At 49.1% G+C, this 14,939-nt stretch overlaps 1 protein-coding gene across 4 annotated transcripts in view; it reads right to left on the bottom strand.

Moving 5' to 3' along the window:
* Positions 1 to 14,939, bottom strand: part of IL6R (interleukin 6 receptor) — a 67,527-nt gene that overhangs the window by 36,430 nt on the left and 16,158 nt on the right. The gene's annotated exons all lie outside the window — the stretch shown is intronic.

Raw genomic sequence — 14,939 nt, 5'->3', positions numbered from 1 at the left:
CCCCAGGTCAGATGGAAGCTCTTAACACGGTCAGTGACCAGCTTGAACAATAGCAGGGGCTGTTCTGTTCCTGAATTCACGAACAATGGCCAGAGTATCTGGGCAGCTCAGAGAAATCACAAATAAAAAGACTTTTTTTCCTCTTCTACTAAAGCAGAGCTTGCGGAGCGACATAATGGTCACTTCCTCTGCCAAGGAGCTTGAGTAATGGTTTTCTGAATCTTTAAAACTGAGTCACTATTCTTTTAGAATGGGGAATGATTAATTATAAACACCCACTGGCAAGTATTGCCTGTCCCTGCCCTTCTTCAAAAAATACATATTTCTTCTCGAACCTGTGAACAACACTGTGTTAACTATGCTTTTGAAAGCATTCTGTGCTCGATCGTCACAATCAAATACTCAGAAAGCAAAGACCACAAGAAAATATACTTGCTACTGTCAGAGTGGGCAGTGGCGCCCCTGCCTACCCTCCCACCCCTCTGCCTCCTGACCCAAATCTCTGAGTCAGTGCCTGTGACACTTGCAGGGCTGTGTGGGAGCCCCTGGGCATCTCTCTCTCTCTCTCTCTCTTTTTTTTTTTTTTTGGCCATACTTCAAGGCTTGTAGGATCTCAGTTCCTCAACCAGGGATTGAACCCGGGCCAAGGCAGTGAAAGCCCAGAATCCTAACCACTAGGCCACCAGGAAACCCCCTCCTGAGCATCTCTTTGAAAAGGAAGAGGTGATAATCACAGAATACCCTCCTGGTACTTTCACTCACCTCCCCAAAGGATGGGATGAGAGGCAATTTCTTCCTCTTTCTTTCATCTTTCTGCATTTTTTCAATTTTCTGTAAGTTGTTTGTATTACTCTTGTAATGAACATATATATATGTAAAACAAAGAGGCTACATAGCCTGGATCTGTCTAAGATATTATACCTAAAGAGGGTGGAAGTGGAGCAGAGTGCAGGGAACAGGGGTGGGGTGAGAGTGGGTTTTTCAGGACAAGCAGCTTCTGAGAGCTCGATCCAGGCCAGAGTGTACACACCCCACCCTTGCAGCTCTGCCCTCCCACCCTTGCAGCTCTGCGCTTTGTCACTTTTGCCACACGCTACACGCTTAGCCCTCAGCTGTGCTGGCCTCATCCCCTAGTGGACACAAGGTCACTATCCCTCCCCACGTGCCCTGTCTGCCTGCTCCCTGGAGTCTGCCAGGGCCCCTCCCTGAGGGGGAAGAGCCAGAGGAAGAGACACAGCGGGGAACAGTGAGGAGGGAGCCCCAGGTAAGGCGGAGCTCCCGAGAGCATCCCCTCCTGCTCCCCACAGATGGGTCCCAGACCTCCTCACGCTCTCACTCTGGGCGGTGAGGGCCCGGTTAGGAGAGCGGGGAGGGAGGGCTTGGCCCTGCACGCTCTGACATTCAGCACAGCACGCAATTTAACATCTGCCCTTGAGCAACTGCTCAGACATTTGAGCCAGGGTTGCAAGCTGATGCCTGTCCCCTCCTTAAGAATTCAAGAATTTTTTTTTTTCTGTGTCCCATCAAGTGAAAGGCCAGAAATCCTAATCCCAGAGACAGAACTGACAGTGAACACTTACTATGCGCTGACATTCTTCTCCACAAAACCCCATGGAGAACTCAAAACTGCCTATAACGCAAACCACCCTAAGGTAAATGTCCCCAACATATTGAGAGAGCCAAGAGGGGGTGTTAAACCATTCCTAAAGGGAGGGACCAAAGGAAGAGAGTTTTGAGACACAAGTGGGAGTTTGATAAATGGAGCTACAGGGAATTTATTGTTGTTCAGTCACTAAGTCATGTCTGACTCTTCGCCACACCATGGCCTGCAGCACGCCAGACTCCTCTGTCCTCCACTAGCTCCTGGAGTTCACTCAAATTCATGTCCACTGGTCAGTGATGCTATCTCACCATCTCATCCTCTGTCACCCGCTTCTCCTGTCCTCAATCTTTCCCAGCATCAGGGTCTTTGTCTAATGAGTTGACTCCAAAGTACTGGAGCTTCAGCATCAGTCCTTCCAATGAATATTCAGCATTGATTTCCTTTAGGATTGACTGGCTACAGCGAATGGCATTCTATACAGAGGGAACAGCATGGAAAGGCGTTAAGAAGTAAGACCTTAGGGAGAGCAGGTATCTGATGTCCTCCAAGGGGATCAGAGCTGACTCTTGCAGACAGAGCTATGTGTAGGCTCCCTGCCCACCACCTCCAACCCTAGCCTCCGGGAATGAAGCCAACAGTGCCGCCTGGCATAGGGGAAGCAGCCCTATGTTATCAGAAGAGCAAGTGCTATTCCTGGTCTTGCCACCTGGACTTGCAATGAGCCTTGGGCCTGTCACAGCCCCTGGTGGAGCCCTACTCACCGTCTCTGTGAGATGAGGATTCAGACCACAGTCTGGAGCTCCTTGCTGTCCCACCCTCCCTGTTCCTGCCATCTAGCATCTTATCACTCTGAATCACTAGCTCACAAAGGGCAGGAAGCATGTCTATGTCTGTTTATCTCAGACAATAGCCCAGCTTGAAAATACAATTAATCTGTGGGTTTATGACTCTAAGAGTCGGTGACATTTGGAGAAGGACGATGGCCAGAGCATCCCAATGCTGTCAGACAAATGCACCTCCCTTATCCCTCAAGAGCCCCGGGGAGGAAAATTCCCTCAACCTCCTTCACCTCTCATTCCCTAAGGGGAAGAGAGTTTAGGTCCTGGTAACCTCTGACAACCAAAGCCACACCTCCCCTGGACCAGTGCTCATGCAACCCCACTCCCTGGGCCCCCCCACCATGGCCAACAGCTCTCAAGCCTGGGAACTTCGCAGTACAGCCCTGGAAAGTGGGGCTCTTCCCCATCCAGGACCTGAGGTCGGATGCCAGAAACCCAGACAGCTTTGTTGTTTTTCCACTTCTACCCTTCTTCAAGTAAACTCGCAAATGTCAATAACCAGAGAAAAACACGCACACGGAGACACATATTTCTCAACTCCTTTGCAGCTTGTTGTTGCTCCTGCCAGCAAAAACAAGTTCAGCTTCCTGGCCCCATTTATGTAAGCCTTGGAGCCACTGCCACTGCCACCGCCGCCGACACAATTTAGCTCACGCCTGCTAATTCCACCGCCCCGGTTTCTGAGCAGGGACAGTTCTCCCAGCTGTCGGCCAGCCAGCTGGCAGCATAGAACGGCCTCCAGCCTCTGGGGCTTCAGGGACACAGGATCTCAGAAGGGGTCACAGAGGAACCATGGGGACCCCGTTAGGCAAGACCCTGACCTAGAAGGAGGCGCCTGCTGAGAAGTCTCCAGGAGGAAAAAACCATGGGCATCTAATGTCCAAAGAGAAACAGAAGCAGGATCTGGTCCCATGGGGCCTAGAACAAGTCCCCGATGTGCTCTATCCCCAGTCCCTGCACAGCCCCCTGCACAGCCCCCTGCCCAGCTTAGGACTGAAACCCATGTCCTGACTTCCCGAGTAATAATAACTATAATACTCAGCACCATCTACAGCGCTTAGCACATGCCAAGCTGCCAGGCGCTTTACCTAAGAGCCCTACCCTCCTAACATACCTTGCTGAGGAGGAGGCTGGTCCCTACTTCCGTGTAAGTGCAGAGAAGTTGAGGAACTGACCCGAATGCACACAACTAGTGAGGGAGGGAGTCTGCAATTGGTTCCAGGCAGGTCTGACCACAGTCACCCCACCCCCACTCCCTGGGGGTCCAGGTGCCTCCCTGCGCTCCAGCCCTGCCCCTCTTCTCTGGGCTGCCCACCCCCTTGCATCTCCCCTTCCTGATTTCTTCTCCTCTCTGCCTTCCCCAGGTGTTTCTGACCATCACAGAGGTTCCAGGAAGACAGCCCTGGGTTGAGCCCTGGGGTTGAGAGGTCTTGGGGGGGCGGTTGGGAGGGGAGTGAGCCTGCCCCCACATAGCCCTGCCACATTAGTAGCCCCTGGGGGTCTCTCACTGGAAGCCAGGGCCCAAGCAGCAGCATGCCTGTGACAATTTATAGTTTAAAAGTGTCCCCCAGACCCCTAATCTCACGCTCTTACCAGATCACCCACTCACTTTCTAAAACTCCCCAGAATGCCCTCCCCTGCCATGTAGGGCCATGTGGTCCCAGCCACCCCTTTCCCACAGACCCCTCCTCAGATTGCTGACTCCTGCCCTCCTCCCCCTCTAATGTGTTTGTACTTCTGTACCTGCTTGTATTTGTCTTGTATTTGGCAGAGTCAGTATTTACCTTGGCGCGGTCTTGCCCTCTATCCGCACCATGGACCCTACATCTACTGATTGGAGAGAGGGCCTGGGAGGCTCCTCTGGACCATAAGAAGGTAACGATGGCTGCTGACTCAGAGACCAGCGCATGTGACCAGCTCCGCAGGAGAAAAACATTTAATTCTCCCCTGGCAGCATCACAAATAACAAGCTGGCCCCAGGCCCAGAAGGCCTGACCTGGGTCACTTCTCAGAGATTATAAGCTAATTAGAGGAAAAGATATCAAAGGAGAGCAAACAATCTAACTTCCCTCCCCCACCAAACCCCAAGAAGCAGACTGAAAAAAGAGTAAAGGCAAGACTCAGTAAGCCATGAAGAAGGGCACGTGGCTGCAGGTGGACTTGGGTCCAGAAAGGGGCTGGGCTGGGGCTACAGCCACAGAGGGGGTGCTGAGCAGAGGGCCGCTCTTCTAGGGCTGTCAAGACCATTAAAGGTGATTTAGCCAACCTGCCCATTTTTATAGATGAGGGCAACCAGGGCCCAGAAGTCACACAGCCAGTGTGTGGTGTAGCCAGAACTGGAAGCCTGGCTCATTATTGCCCCACGTCCTTCCCAGGAGTACAGCAGCAAGGGTCCTATCATCTTGACTCTGAACTCAGCCTGGGAGTCTAATCAGGAGCCTGGCCCCCTTCAGGGTCTGTTATTAAGTGTTTGTTGAAGCAGAGGGTGGATGGGGTGCAGCACACACCTGATACCTATTCCCCCACTCCCATCCCAAGCCACATCCATCACCACCCCTCCCACCACCTGCCCCAGCTTCCACTCCTCCACCCCTTTAGATATGAGGAAGCAAAGCTAAAGATTTGAGAAGTCACAAAGTGGAGGTGTGGTAGAAAGTGACTAGAAGGGACACAGGAGGGCCTGCAGGGGCTGGCCATACAGCTGGCTGGCGGTTATGTGGCTATGCTCAATTTGTGCAAATTCACTGGGCTGTTAGACTTATGCTGGGTACACTTTTCTGCATGCATCTATACTGCCGTACTCATTTTATAAAGCCCCAGAGTCCTCCTGTCATTCTTCCCCTCACCCCCACTGCCATGAGCAGACACACACAAGCACACTCTGGTCCAGCTTCATGTCACCATGAAGCAAGCCGCTAGAATGGAAGAACAGGCACGTCTACCCTTAGTGAAACTGTGAAACCCAGATTCCAGCTCTTCTGCCCCCAGCCTGTTCCTCTCACAAATAAACCTCACCAGGCCCACCAGGTTTTGAGCTAGGGAGACTCAGCATTATAAATATGTCAATGCTCCCTAAGTTATCTCTAAATTTTACTTGATCCTAATAACCAACAGGACTCTTTTTTTTTTTTCTTGGAACTAGGGAAGCTGATTCTAGAGTTCAAACTGAAAAGCAAACAAGCAAAGATAGCCTGGACAATTTTGAAAAAGCAGAGAACTAAGAGGAGGGTTAGCCTTACAAAACTCTAAAGCATATTATAAAGCTATAGTGATGCGAATAGCGTGGCACCAGCGTATGAGCAGATGGACAAAACTAGAGACTAGAAAGTTCAGAAATAACAGGAACCACAAAGAGCTCAGCCTGCACCACTGAACTGTGCCCTTCAAATGGCTCAGATGGTGACTGTTATGCAATGCGTATCTTACCACAATTATTTTAAAATAGGTTAATTTGAGTGTTGACTATATACAGGTGCTATTCTAAGTATGCACATGGATGACCTACCTTGATCTTCTCAACAGCTTATCTTACAGGAGGCTGGTTACATAACTAATTTGGAGTCAGCCTAGACACAAACCAGGCGATTAGGCCTCAGAATTTTTGAAATACTCAGTCTCCATCAAGCAGTATAAACCCAAGGATATACAGTAATTTGGTAGATTTTAAAGGTGACTTTTTAAAATCAATGAGGGAAAGATGGATTATTCAACAAACTACAAAAAAGGACATCAGGTAACAACCAGGAGTCAAAAAGTTAGAGCCATACCTCACTACATGATAAATTTAAATGGATCAAACATTTAAATATTAAAATTATTAAAAGTACCAGGAAAAAAAAAAGAATCTTTTTTTTACACACCCCCCCAAAAAGAATCTTTTAAAACAGTTTTGGCATAGGGAAGATCTTATTAAGCATGATACAACATTTAAAAGTCATAAAATAAATTGATAAACTCAACTACAATTTTTTAAAAATATGCATGGCAAAAACTAACCCCCACCAAAAAGTCAAAAGACAAATGACAAACAAGAGAAAAGTCTTCAAACTCATATCATAGAGGACTAAATTCTTTATTAAGAGCTCCTGTAAACAAGAAAAAGACCTACAACCCAATTCTTTTTTTTAATGAGCAATGAATATGAACAGGAAGCTCATAGAAACAGGCTATGCAAATATCTCTTAAATAAGCAAAAACCTGTATAACCGCACTCAGATAAGATAAATGAAAATTAATTCCACATAGACACCATCTCAGGTTGATTACCAGTTTTCATCAGAGGTGTAGAGACAGGCATTCTCTCATTGCTACTGGGAGTATGAATTGGTGAAGCTTCCACTCTCACTCAAAAGCACAAACACACATGGCCTTCAAGCCACAGATTCACCTTCGAGGAATTTATGCTGCCCATGTGCTTTCACTTAGGCAACACGATGGACATGCAAACTTACTCCTGGAAGCACTATCTGTAATGGCTAAGCCAGGAAACAAGCCCAGAGACGATGTCCATCAAAAGGAAACTGGCTAAAGAAATTCGGTGTGTCCATATAATGAAATACAAAAAAAAAAAAAAAAAAAAGAGGAAGTTCTTTAGGGACTTCCCTGGTAGTCCAGCGGCTAAGACTCCGTGCTCCTGACACAGGGGGCCTGGGTTTGATCCCTGGTGAGGTAACTACATCCCATATGCAGCAGATAACCCATTCTGCAACTAGAGATTCCTCATGCCACAAGGAAGATTGAAGATCCTGTGTGCCATAACTAAAGCTCTGGTGCAGCCAAATAAATAAATAAAAATAAACTTTAAAAAAATTAAAATAAAGAGGAAGTTCTTTATTTATCAAAATAAATGAACTTTTTCCTAGTCCATTGTCTAAAGTAGTTAAGAGGATTCAGACACACCCAAGTTCCAACCCTTGGACAGCCACTTACTACTTGTGTGACCTTGGGCTAGCTTCTCAACCTCCTTAGGCCTCACTTTTCCCATCCCTAAAATGGAAATAATAATAATGTGTGTTTATCTGTTAGTCACTCAGTCACATCTGATTCTTTGCAACCCCATGGACTGTAGCCTGCCAAGCTCCTCTGTCCATGGAATTCTCCAGGCAAGAATACTGGAGAGGGTAGCCATTCCCTTCTCCAGAGGATCTTAACTACACAGAGACCGAACCCAGGTCTCCTGCATTGCAAGTAGATTATTCTCTGAGCCACTAGGGAAGCCCAATAATAATTATTTCTAAAGGTTGTTGTGAGAGTTGTATTAGATAACTAATGTTAAAAACTTAGCACTATTCTCAGAACATACCTAATCTCTCAAAAAACATGAGCAATTATAATTATTTTTCCCGCTGCAATGGCGGGTCTTTCCCCTTTTCTATGAGAAAGTCTTCATACTATAGCCTCTCCCATCAAAATAGGCTCTTCAGATCAGTAACAGCAATCAAGCACCTGATTTTGTTTGTTTCGGCCTCAAGAAGTGTTGCTCTGTCTGTCTGAGCTTAGAGTGACTTCGCTTAAGGTTGGCTGATTTGGTAAGTGGGCAGTCTAGAGACAGGCCTGAACTGTCTGCCCCCTGAGATGTTTTCTCTCTCTCTGCTCTCCCAGCTGCCTTGCTTAGAGATACAGAAAGCTCATTTGTAGGGACATGGGATTATAAAACATTTCCCTGACCCAAAGTGGCATGAATGTATACCAGGGAGGAGGGGGTTATTGTGCAACGGCTTAAACACACAGGGCCTTAACTGTTCTTCTTAAAAGTACTGAAGAAGGACACTCCTGGGGCAAAATCAGAGCTGTCTCTGCCACATCAGTGTGTATGGAGTTGGTAAGTCTCTGAGAATACTGAGAAAAGAAACGATGCCCTTGATGTCTCCGAGCTTTGAGAAGGGTGGGAGCTGTGGGCGACCCGTGATACGGTGGAAAGAGCAAGGTTCGGCGCAAAGTCTGTTATTTCCTTGCTGTGCCATCTTGAGTGAGTTTCTTAACCTCTCTGAGCCTCGGTTTCCTTTCGCCTACTCAAGGACACTGCCTCAGCAATTCTCTGTCAATGTTTGGTCTCTACTAGATTATTTTCATCAGTACAAACAGGATGAGATTTCAGTCATCTTTTTAAAAAGTCTTTTCATGACCCCACGTCTCCAGCCAACGAACACTCCATTTCTTTCCTCCTCTTTACAGGTAAAACCCTCAGGAGAGTGGCCTCCACTTGCTGGCTCCTGTTTCCTCCTGTTCTCTTTCTAGCCCTCTCCTGTCAGCCTTAGGCCTCCACCATTTTGCCCAAATGCCTCACAGCAAGGCAAGGTCACCAACGGCCTGAGGGTGGCTATGCCCCCTGGTCAGGCTGTCTTCTTGCTCTCTCAGCGTCTGACACCACTGAACTGTTCCCAGCTCTTGACGCGCTGTCCTCGCTGCGTTTTCAGGACAACTCTCCTGGTTCCCCTCCTGCTTCCCTGGGCTCATCGTCTGTCTCCTCCTCCCTCTTCCAGGTCAGAGTGCCCCAGGGCTCCGCCCAGGACCTCTTCGCTTCTCCATCTACATTCTCACCCTCTGTGATCTCAGCCATGCTCAAGACTCAACAGAACCTCTTTCGTCCGCCGACTCCCAAATTCATACCTCAAACTCAGTCTGCATCCCCAAACTCTGGACTTCTATACCCAGCACCTCAGCGTCTTCTCTCCATTGTCTAAAAGAGAGTTCAGTTTCGACATGTCTAAAACCAACTTTCTGATCTCCTCCCCACCCCCCGACAAAACCCGCGGTCCGACAGCCCACCCTCTCTATGCCAGGCACCAAGACCCCTCTCACACACAGTTGCTGTGAAGAGTAAGTGAGATCATAGACGCAGAGAGCTTAGCACAGTTCGGTGTACAGTCAGCATCCAGGATGGTGGCAGCTGCTGTTAACCTCAGGGTAGAGAGGCAGGGAAGCTGGGAGGTGGAGGGAAGCTGAACGAAGGAATTGGGAGACAGCCTGGCTGGAAGTCAGGCCAAACTCAGGACCGTGCCAGAAAAGTCCCCGACTCTACCAGAGATTTTGGACCTTTTTGGATCTCAAGTGCAGAAGAGAGTAAAGCACACAGATGACCCCAAAGAAACTCCCCAGGGCTTCACCAAACAGAGTCTGAGAGTTAAAAGCCTCTTTTTGTGCTATCTTACAACTCCGGTCCTCAAGGACTCTCTTCCAAAGACGTAACACCTCAGTGACAATTAAGGACAGGACATCTAGAACCTCCCTGTCCACCTGGAGTCTAAAGAGCTGATGACCCAGGCTTGGCTTCCCCAGAGACAAACCCAAACTTCACCAGGGCAGGGGGCATCCAAGTGTCCCGACAGAGCCCTCTGCTCCAGAACTCGACAGGCCCTCAGGTAGGACCAGATTGTTAAAGAGGAGGCAGGAATTTGCCTGCACAAGTTGGAAGTATCAAGAATCCCTCAATATTTTTAGATTTCCTCAGACTTTCATTCCAACCTCATCTTCGTGGTGAGACCTTCCCCAGCTTCCCCTCAAAAAGATCAGTTCCACATCCTTCTTAATTTGTACACATGGTTCCTATCTCCATCCCCTGCTTTGTTTTTCCTCCTTGAGTGTGTGTCTGTGTCTGTGTGTGTCTGTGTGTGCGCGCACGCTTAGTTGCTCAGTGTGTCTGACTCTTTGCAACCCATGGATTGTGTGTGGCCCTCTGTCCATGGGATTCTCCAGGCAAGAATACTAGAGTGGGTTGCCATGCCCTCCTGCAGGGGATCTTTCTGACCAAGGAATCAAATCTGTGTTTCTCTTGCATTGCAGGCATATTCTTTACCATCTGAGCCACCAGGGAAGCCCTTTCCTCCTTAGCACTAGTATCATACTATATATTTAATTTACATCCCTAATAGAATGAAGCCCCAGTGAGCCCAGGAATTTTGTCTGTTTGGCTCACTGCTGTATCCACAGCTCTTAGAATAGTGCCTGGAACATCAGAGGAGCTCAAAATGTTTTTTTCAGATGAATACATTATTGGCTACATGTATTTAAGCACTCGCTCTGTGTTAGAGATCTCATTATGTGCTCTGAGTAGTACCTTACTTAGCACATTTCAGCTTCATAACCACCCTATGAGGTAGTATATTATTTCTATTTTCCAGATGAGGACAGCAAATCTCTGAGATGGTAAAAATCCCTTGCTGAAGCTCACATTATTCTCCATGGCAGCGCTGGGCAGAGATCAGTCTGGCTCCAAAACCTTAACCATTAACTGTTCAAGATGAGCTGTGTTCATATGGAAAGAAGGTCCAGAGAGGGATAAAAAGCAACAGAAAATCTCTGGAAGAAACTGCTTGGCACTCAAGACCAAGCGCTGTCCAGTAGAACTTTCTGCAATTATCAAAATGCTCTGTACTTTTGCTGTCCAATATGGTAGCCAAGTGCGACTAGTGCAATGAAAGAACTACATTTTAAATTTGATTTCATTCTAATTAATTCAAATTCAAGCAGCCCTACTTAGTAAGTGGCTGCCATATTAGAGAGAACAAATCTAGATCTTTAAGCCTCACCTGGAAAAGCCCAGATTCAGTGATAGGAATGCTCTGGCTCACTGGGTGGGCTGGTAGCAGGCAAGGCTGGTGGGGTTGGAGAACCAGAGGGGAAGTGAAGCAACTGGACCAGCTTTGTGTAATCCTTCCAAACACCCTGTAAGGGGAGGATTTGTTAACCCAGTCCACAGGCCAAGCCGCAGAGGGTCAGAGATGTGATGTGCCTGCTGCCTCGGGATCTTGGTCCACCCCGCTCCCCCAACAACTTGGTCCTTGAGTAGCAGGCACCAAGCAGGATGGGACAGAGGGTTTCCTCAGTCCCTCCTAGGGATTCACCCCTGACCATTTTTAAACTCCTTTTAGGCAGTCTTTAGGTGGTGACTGTACAGTCCATGGGGTCATAAAGAGTCGGACATGACTGAGCAACTTTCACTTCACTTCACTTCACTGAGTGGCTGATTCCAGGGCTTCACAGGATTCATAACCATTTTCGGCAGTGAGTAAACAAGTGAAAACAAGTGAAAGTGTTCATTGCTCAGTTGTGTCCCACTTTTTGAGATCCCACGGACTGTAGTCCGCCAGACTCCTCTGTCCATGGGATTCTCCAGGCAAGAATATTGGATTAGTTAGCCATTCCCTTCTCCAGGGGATCTTCTCAACCCAGAATCAAACCTGGACCTCCTGCATTGCAGGCAGATTCTTTACCATCTGGGCCAGAGTCAACAAGAGGCGGGCTTCCCTGGTGGCTCTGCCGGTAAAGAACCTGCCTGCAATGTGAGAGACACAGGTTTGATCCCTGGGTTGGGAAGATCCCCTGGAGGAGGGCATGGCAACCCACTCCAGTATTCTTGCCTGGAGAGTCCCCGTGGACCCGAGGAGCCCGGCAGACTGCATGCAGTCCATGGGGTCGCAAAGAGCCAGACACAACTGAGCAACTAAGCGCACACAGCACAGTGGGATGTAGAGCTAAAGCAGGAGGGGTTTCTGGCAACTGGAAGCTAGAAGCACGGAAGGCCTGCCTCAAGTTCTTCATCGCACCGTTTAGCCAGTTATCCTCAAATTTGTGAATCACAAGTGGTAATTGTTGAAAAGGACATTTCCTGAGCCTTACTTCCAAATATTTCTCTTCAGTAAATCTGGGGCAGGGGCCAAGGATCAGCATTCTTGTCAAGTACCCATCCCCCACTCCCAGGGCACCCAGGCAGGTACACACACACAGACACACACACCAATGTTTATTCAAATAGACCCAGAATGAGCCTTTTGAGAAATATTGATTTAGGGTGAGACTAGGAACTAAAGAGCCTCTTGATGAAAGTGAAAGAGGAGAGTGAAAAAGTTGGCTTAAAACCCAACATACAGAAGACTAAGATCATGGCATCCGGTCCCATCACTTCATGGCAAATAGCTGGGGTAACAATGGAAACAGTGACAGACTTTATTTGGGGGGGGCTCCAAAATCACTGCAGATGAGGATGCAGCCATGAAATTAAAAGACGCTTGCTCCTTGGAAGAAAAGTTATGACCAAACTAGATAGTATATTAAAAAGTAGAGACATTACTGTGCCAACAAAGGTCTGTCTAGTCAAAGCTATGGTTTTTCCAGTAGTGATGTATGGATATGACAGGTGGAGTATAAAGAAAGCTCAGTGCTGAAGAATTGATGCGTTTGAACTGTGGTGTTGGAGAAAACTCTTGAGAGTCCCTTGGACTGCAAGGAGATCCAACCAGTCCATCCTAAAGGAAATCAGTCCTGAATATTCATTGAAAGGACTGATGCTGAAGCTGAAACTCCAATACTTTGGCCACCTGATGCGAAGAACTGACTCATTGGAAAAAACCCTGATGCTGGGAAAGATTGAAGGCAGGAGGAGAAGGGTTGGATGGTGTCACCAACTCAATGGAGATGAGTTTGAGTAAGCTCCGGGAGTTGGTGACGGACAGGGAAGCCTGGCGTGCTGCAGACCATGGGGTCACAAAGAGTCGGGCACGACTGAGTGGTTGAACTGAACTGACTGAGGAATGCAGGTAGGGACTGGAACTGAAAGAGGTTGCCCTGAAGGGAAGTTTAGAGGTTAAGATAGGACTTTGAGATTTAAAGGTGTAGGTGTTTGTTTTGTGCACCGTCTTGCAATACAGAAGGCGAGAGGAACCTCAGTCACAGATGTCCAGGCCTTCCACACCTGACACCTACGTCCCAGCTAGTCCAGGCCCCTAGACAGCAGTTCACTTGCGCAGCCCTGCCAGCTCTCGGATGTGTGGGCAGCGGCTGATCCCAAGGAAAACACGCCTCCTGGCTATAAGGGCCCACAGCCAGGAGAGTCAGCGGATTTCCCCTCTAAACCAACTCCAGCCTCTGCTACTCAGCTCGGCCCCTCACTTCTCCAAAGCAAGATATCTCACAGTCATTTGCTCCATGCTTCCTGTACAATGTCTTTATTTTTGCTCTCAAGTTTGTGGGTTGAGTTCTGTGTGGGTGTGGGAGGGGAGCTGGGTATTTTCTACCTCTCTGCATGTTCCTTCTGAACTGGGAGGGCTTTCACTTCCTCCCCAAACTCTCAGTTCTGCCTTTTTCACAAGGCTGTCCAGGCCTTGAGACCACCTCGCCCAACCAACCTGAGCACCAGGAAAACGGAGAACTGACTGCAACCGCCCTGGCAGTGCTCTATAGCCACTTAGGAGAAAAAGGAAGCAACAGCTACAGCAGTAACCTCCCTGGGGCAGGTGCCCTGGGGGGTGGTGTGAGTAGCAACAGAGGCAGGCAGGGAAGGCTTGCTCCCTGCTGGGTGCCCCAGGCCTCAACCCTGCCTTGCCTCTCTCTGATAGAACACCGGGCAGACCCAGGCCTCTCCTTCCCTTGGCCTCCTCTGACCAGCACTTGGTCAGCCAGGGGTGATGGCCAGGTTGTCCTCGAGACACCCCCAGCTCTGCTTGCCAGGCTAGTTCTCCATTTGGAGGTCTTAGGGGTCTACCACATCGGAGCACAGCGCCTTGGAGGGGTGGGCCTCCGCCAAGCCGGCCTGAAAACTTTCCGACCCAACCTCTCTAAATGCTGGCCTCCTCTCTGGAACAAAGTATTACTCAGATCCAGCAGAGAATGTGTGTAAAGCACAGGAGGCCTTCCACAGCCCCTGTTACCGGTTGGGGTTATAAACATGTGCTGTGAAAAGGAATCCCTTTTCTTTCCTCCTTGAAGCACAACGATCACAACCATTCAGAAGGCAAAAGGAGCTGCAGGCACACCAGCCCCTGGTTCTCTCCAGCAGGGAAGAACGATTGAAGGTGTTCACCCAGGGCAGGGGCACAGTGCGGTCTAGCAGTGGAAGCCAGAGTCACTCGCCCCCAGCCATCTATTCCCAGAAGCCTGCCGGCTGCCCCCTTGGGTTTCCACTGTGGCCTCAAAGAAGCCTTCAGACCCTAAAATAGACCTCTGGGGAAAGGGTCCTCCAGAAGAGAACCTTAGACGCGCTGCAGGGCATGCCGCCAGAGGCCAGAGAGAGGACTCGGCCAGCGGCACGTTACAGTCCACAGGAGCAAGAAGCGCCCTGTGCCCTCTGCCTCACCCCTCCTTCTCTCGTCTGAAAGTGGAGTCCAGTGTGTGCCAGTCTCAAGACATCTCAACCCCCTGGCCAAACCTCCTTACTTGGCTTCAATTCCCAGATCTGAGGCACAGGGCTTGCTAGAGCCGGTGTCTGCCTAAGCAAGTGCAGGCAGCGAACGGCAGGAAGATCCGTGATTCAGAGCCCATGATGTCACTCCCTTCACAGTCAGGGCACTGTCATCCACACATCAACCCGGGGTCCGAGGGGAGAACCAGGCGGGATGCCTTCTCCAAAAGCTGAGGGGCAAAGGCGGCGCTGGCATAAAGGACGCCCGGGGCAGGAATTCCACTCCGCTAGGGCATCTCCTTTTAAAGTAACCCAGGACGCCGTTGTGTAAGGACTCCTGGGGGCACTGGGAAGGAGACCCGAGGATCGGGTTGCTGAGAAT

The sequence above is a fragment of the Ovis aries genome, chromosome 1 (assembly GCF_016772045.2).
Source record: "Ovis aries strain OAR_USU_Benz2616 breed Rambouillet chromosome 1, ARS-UI_Ramb_v3.0, whole genome shotgun sequence".
Taxonomy (NCBI): Eukaryota; Metazoa; Chordata; class Mammalia; order Artiodactyla; family Bovidae; genus Ovis; species Ovis aries.
Note: the sequence above shows the minus strand (reverse complement) of the source record. Positions and strands in the feature narration are given on the sequence as shown.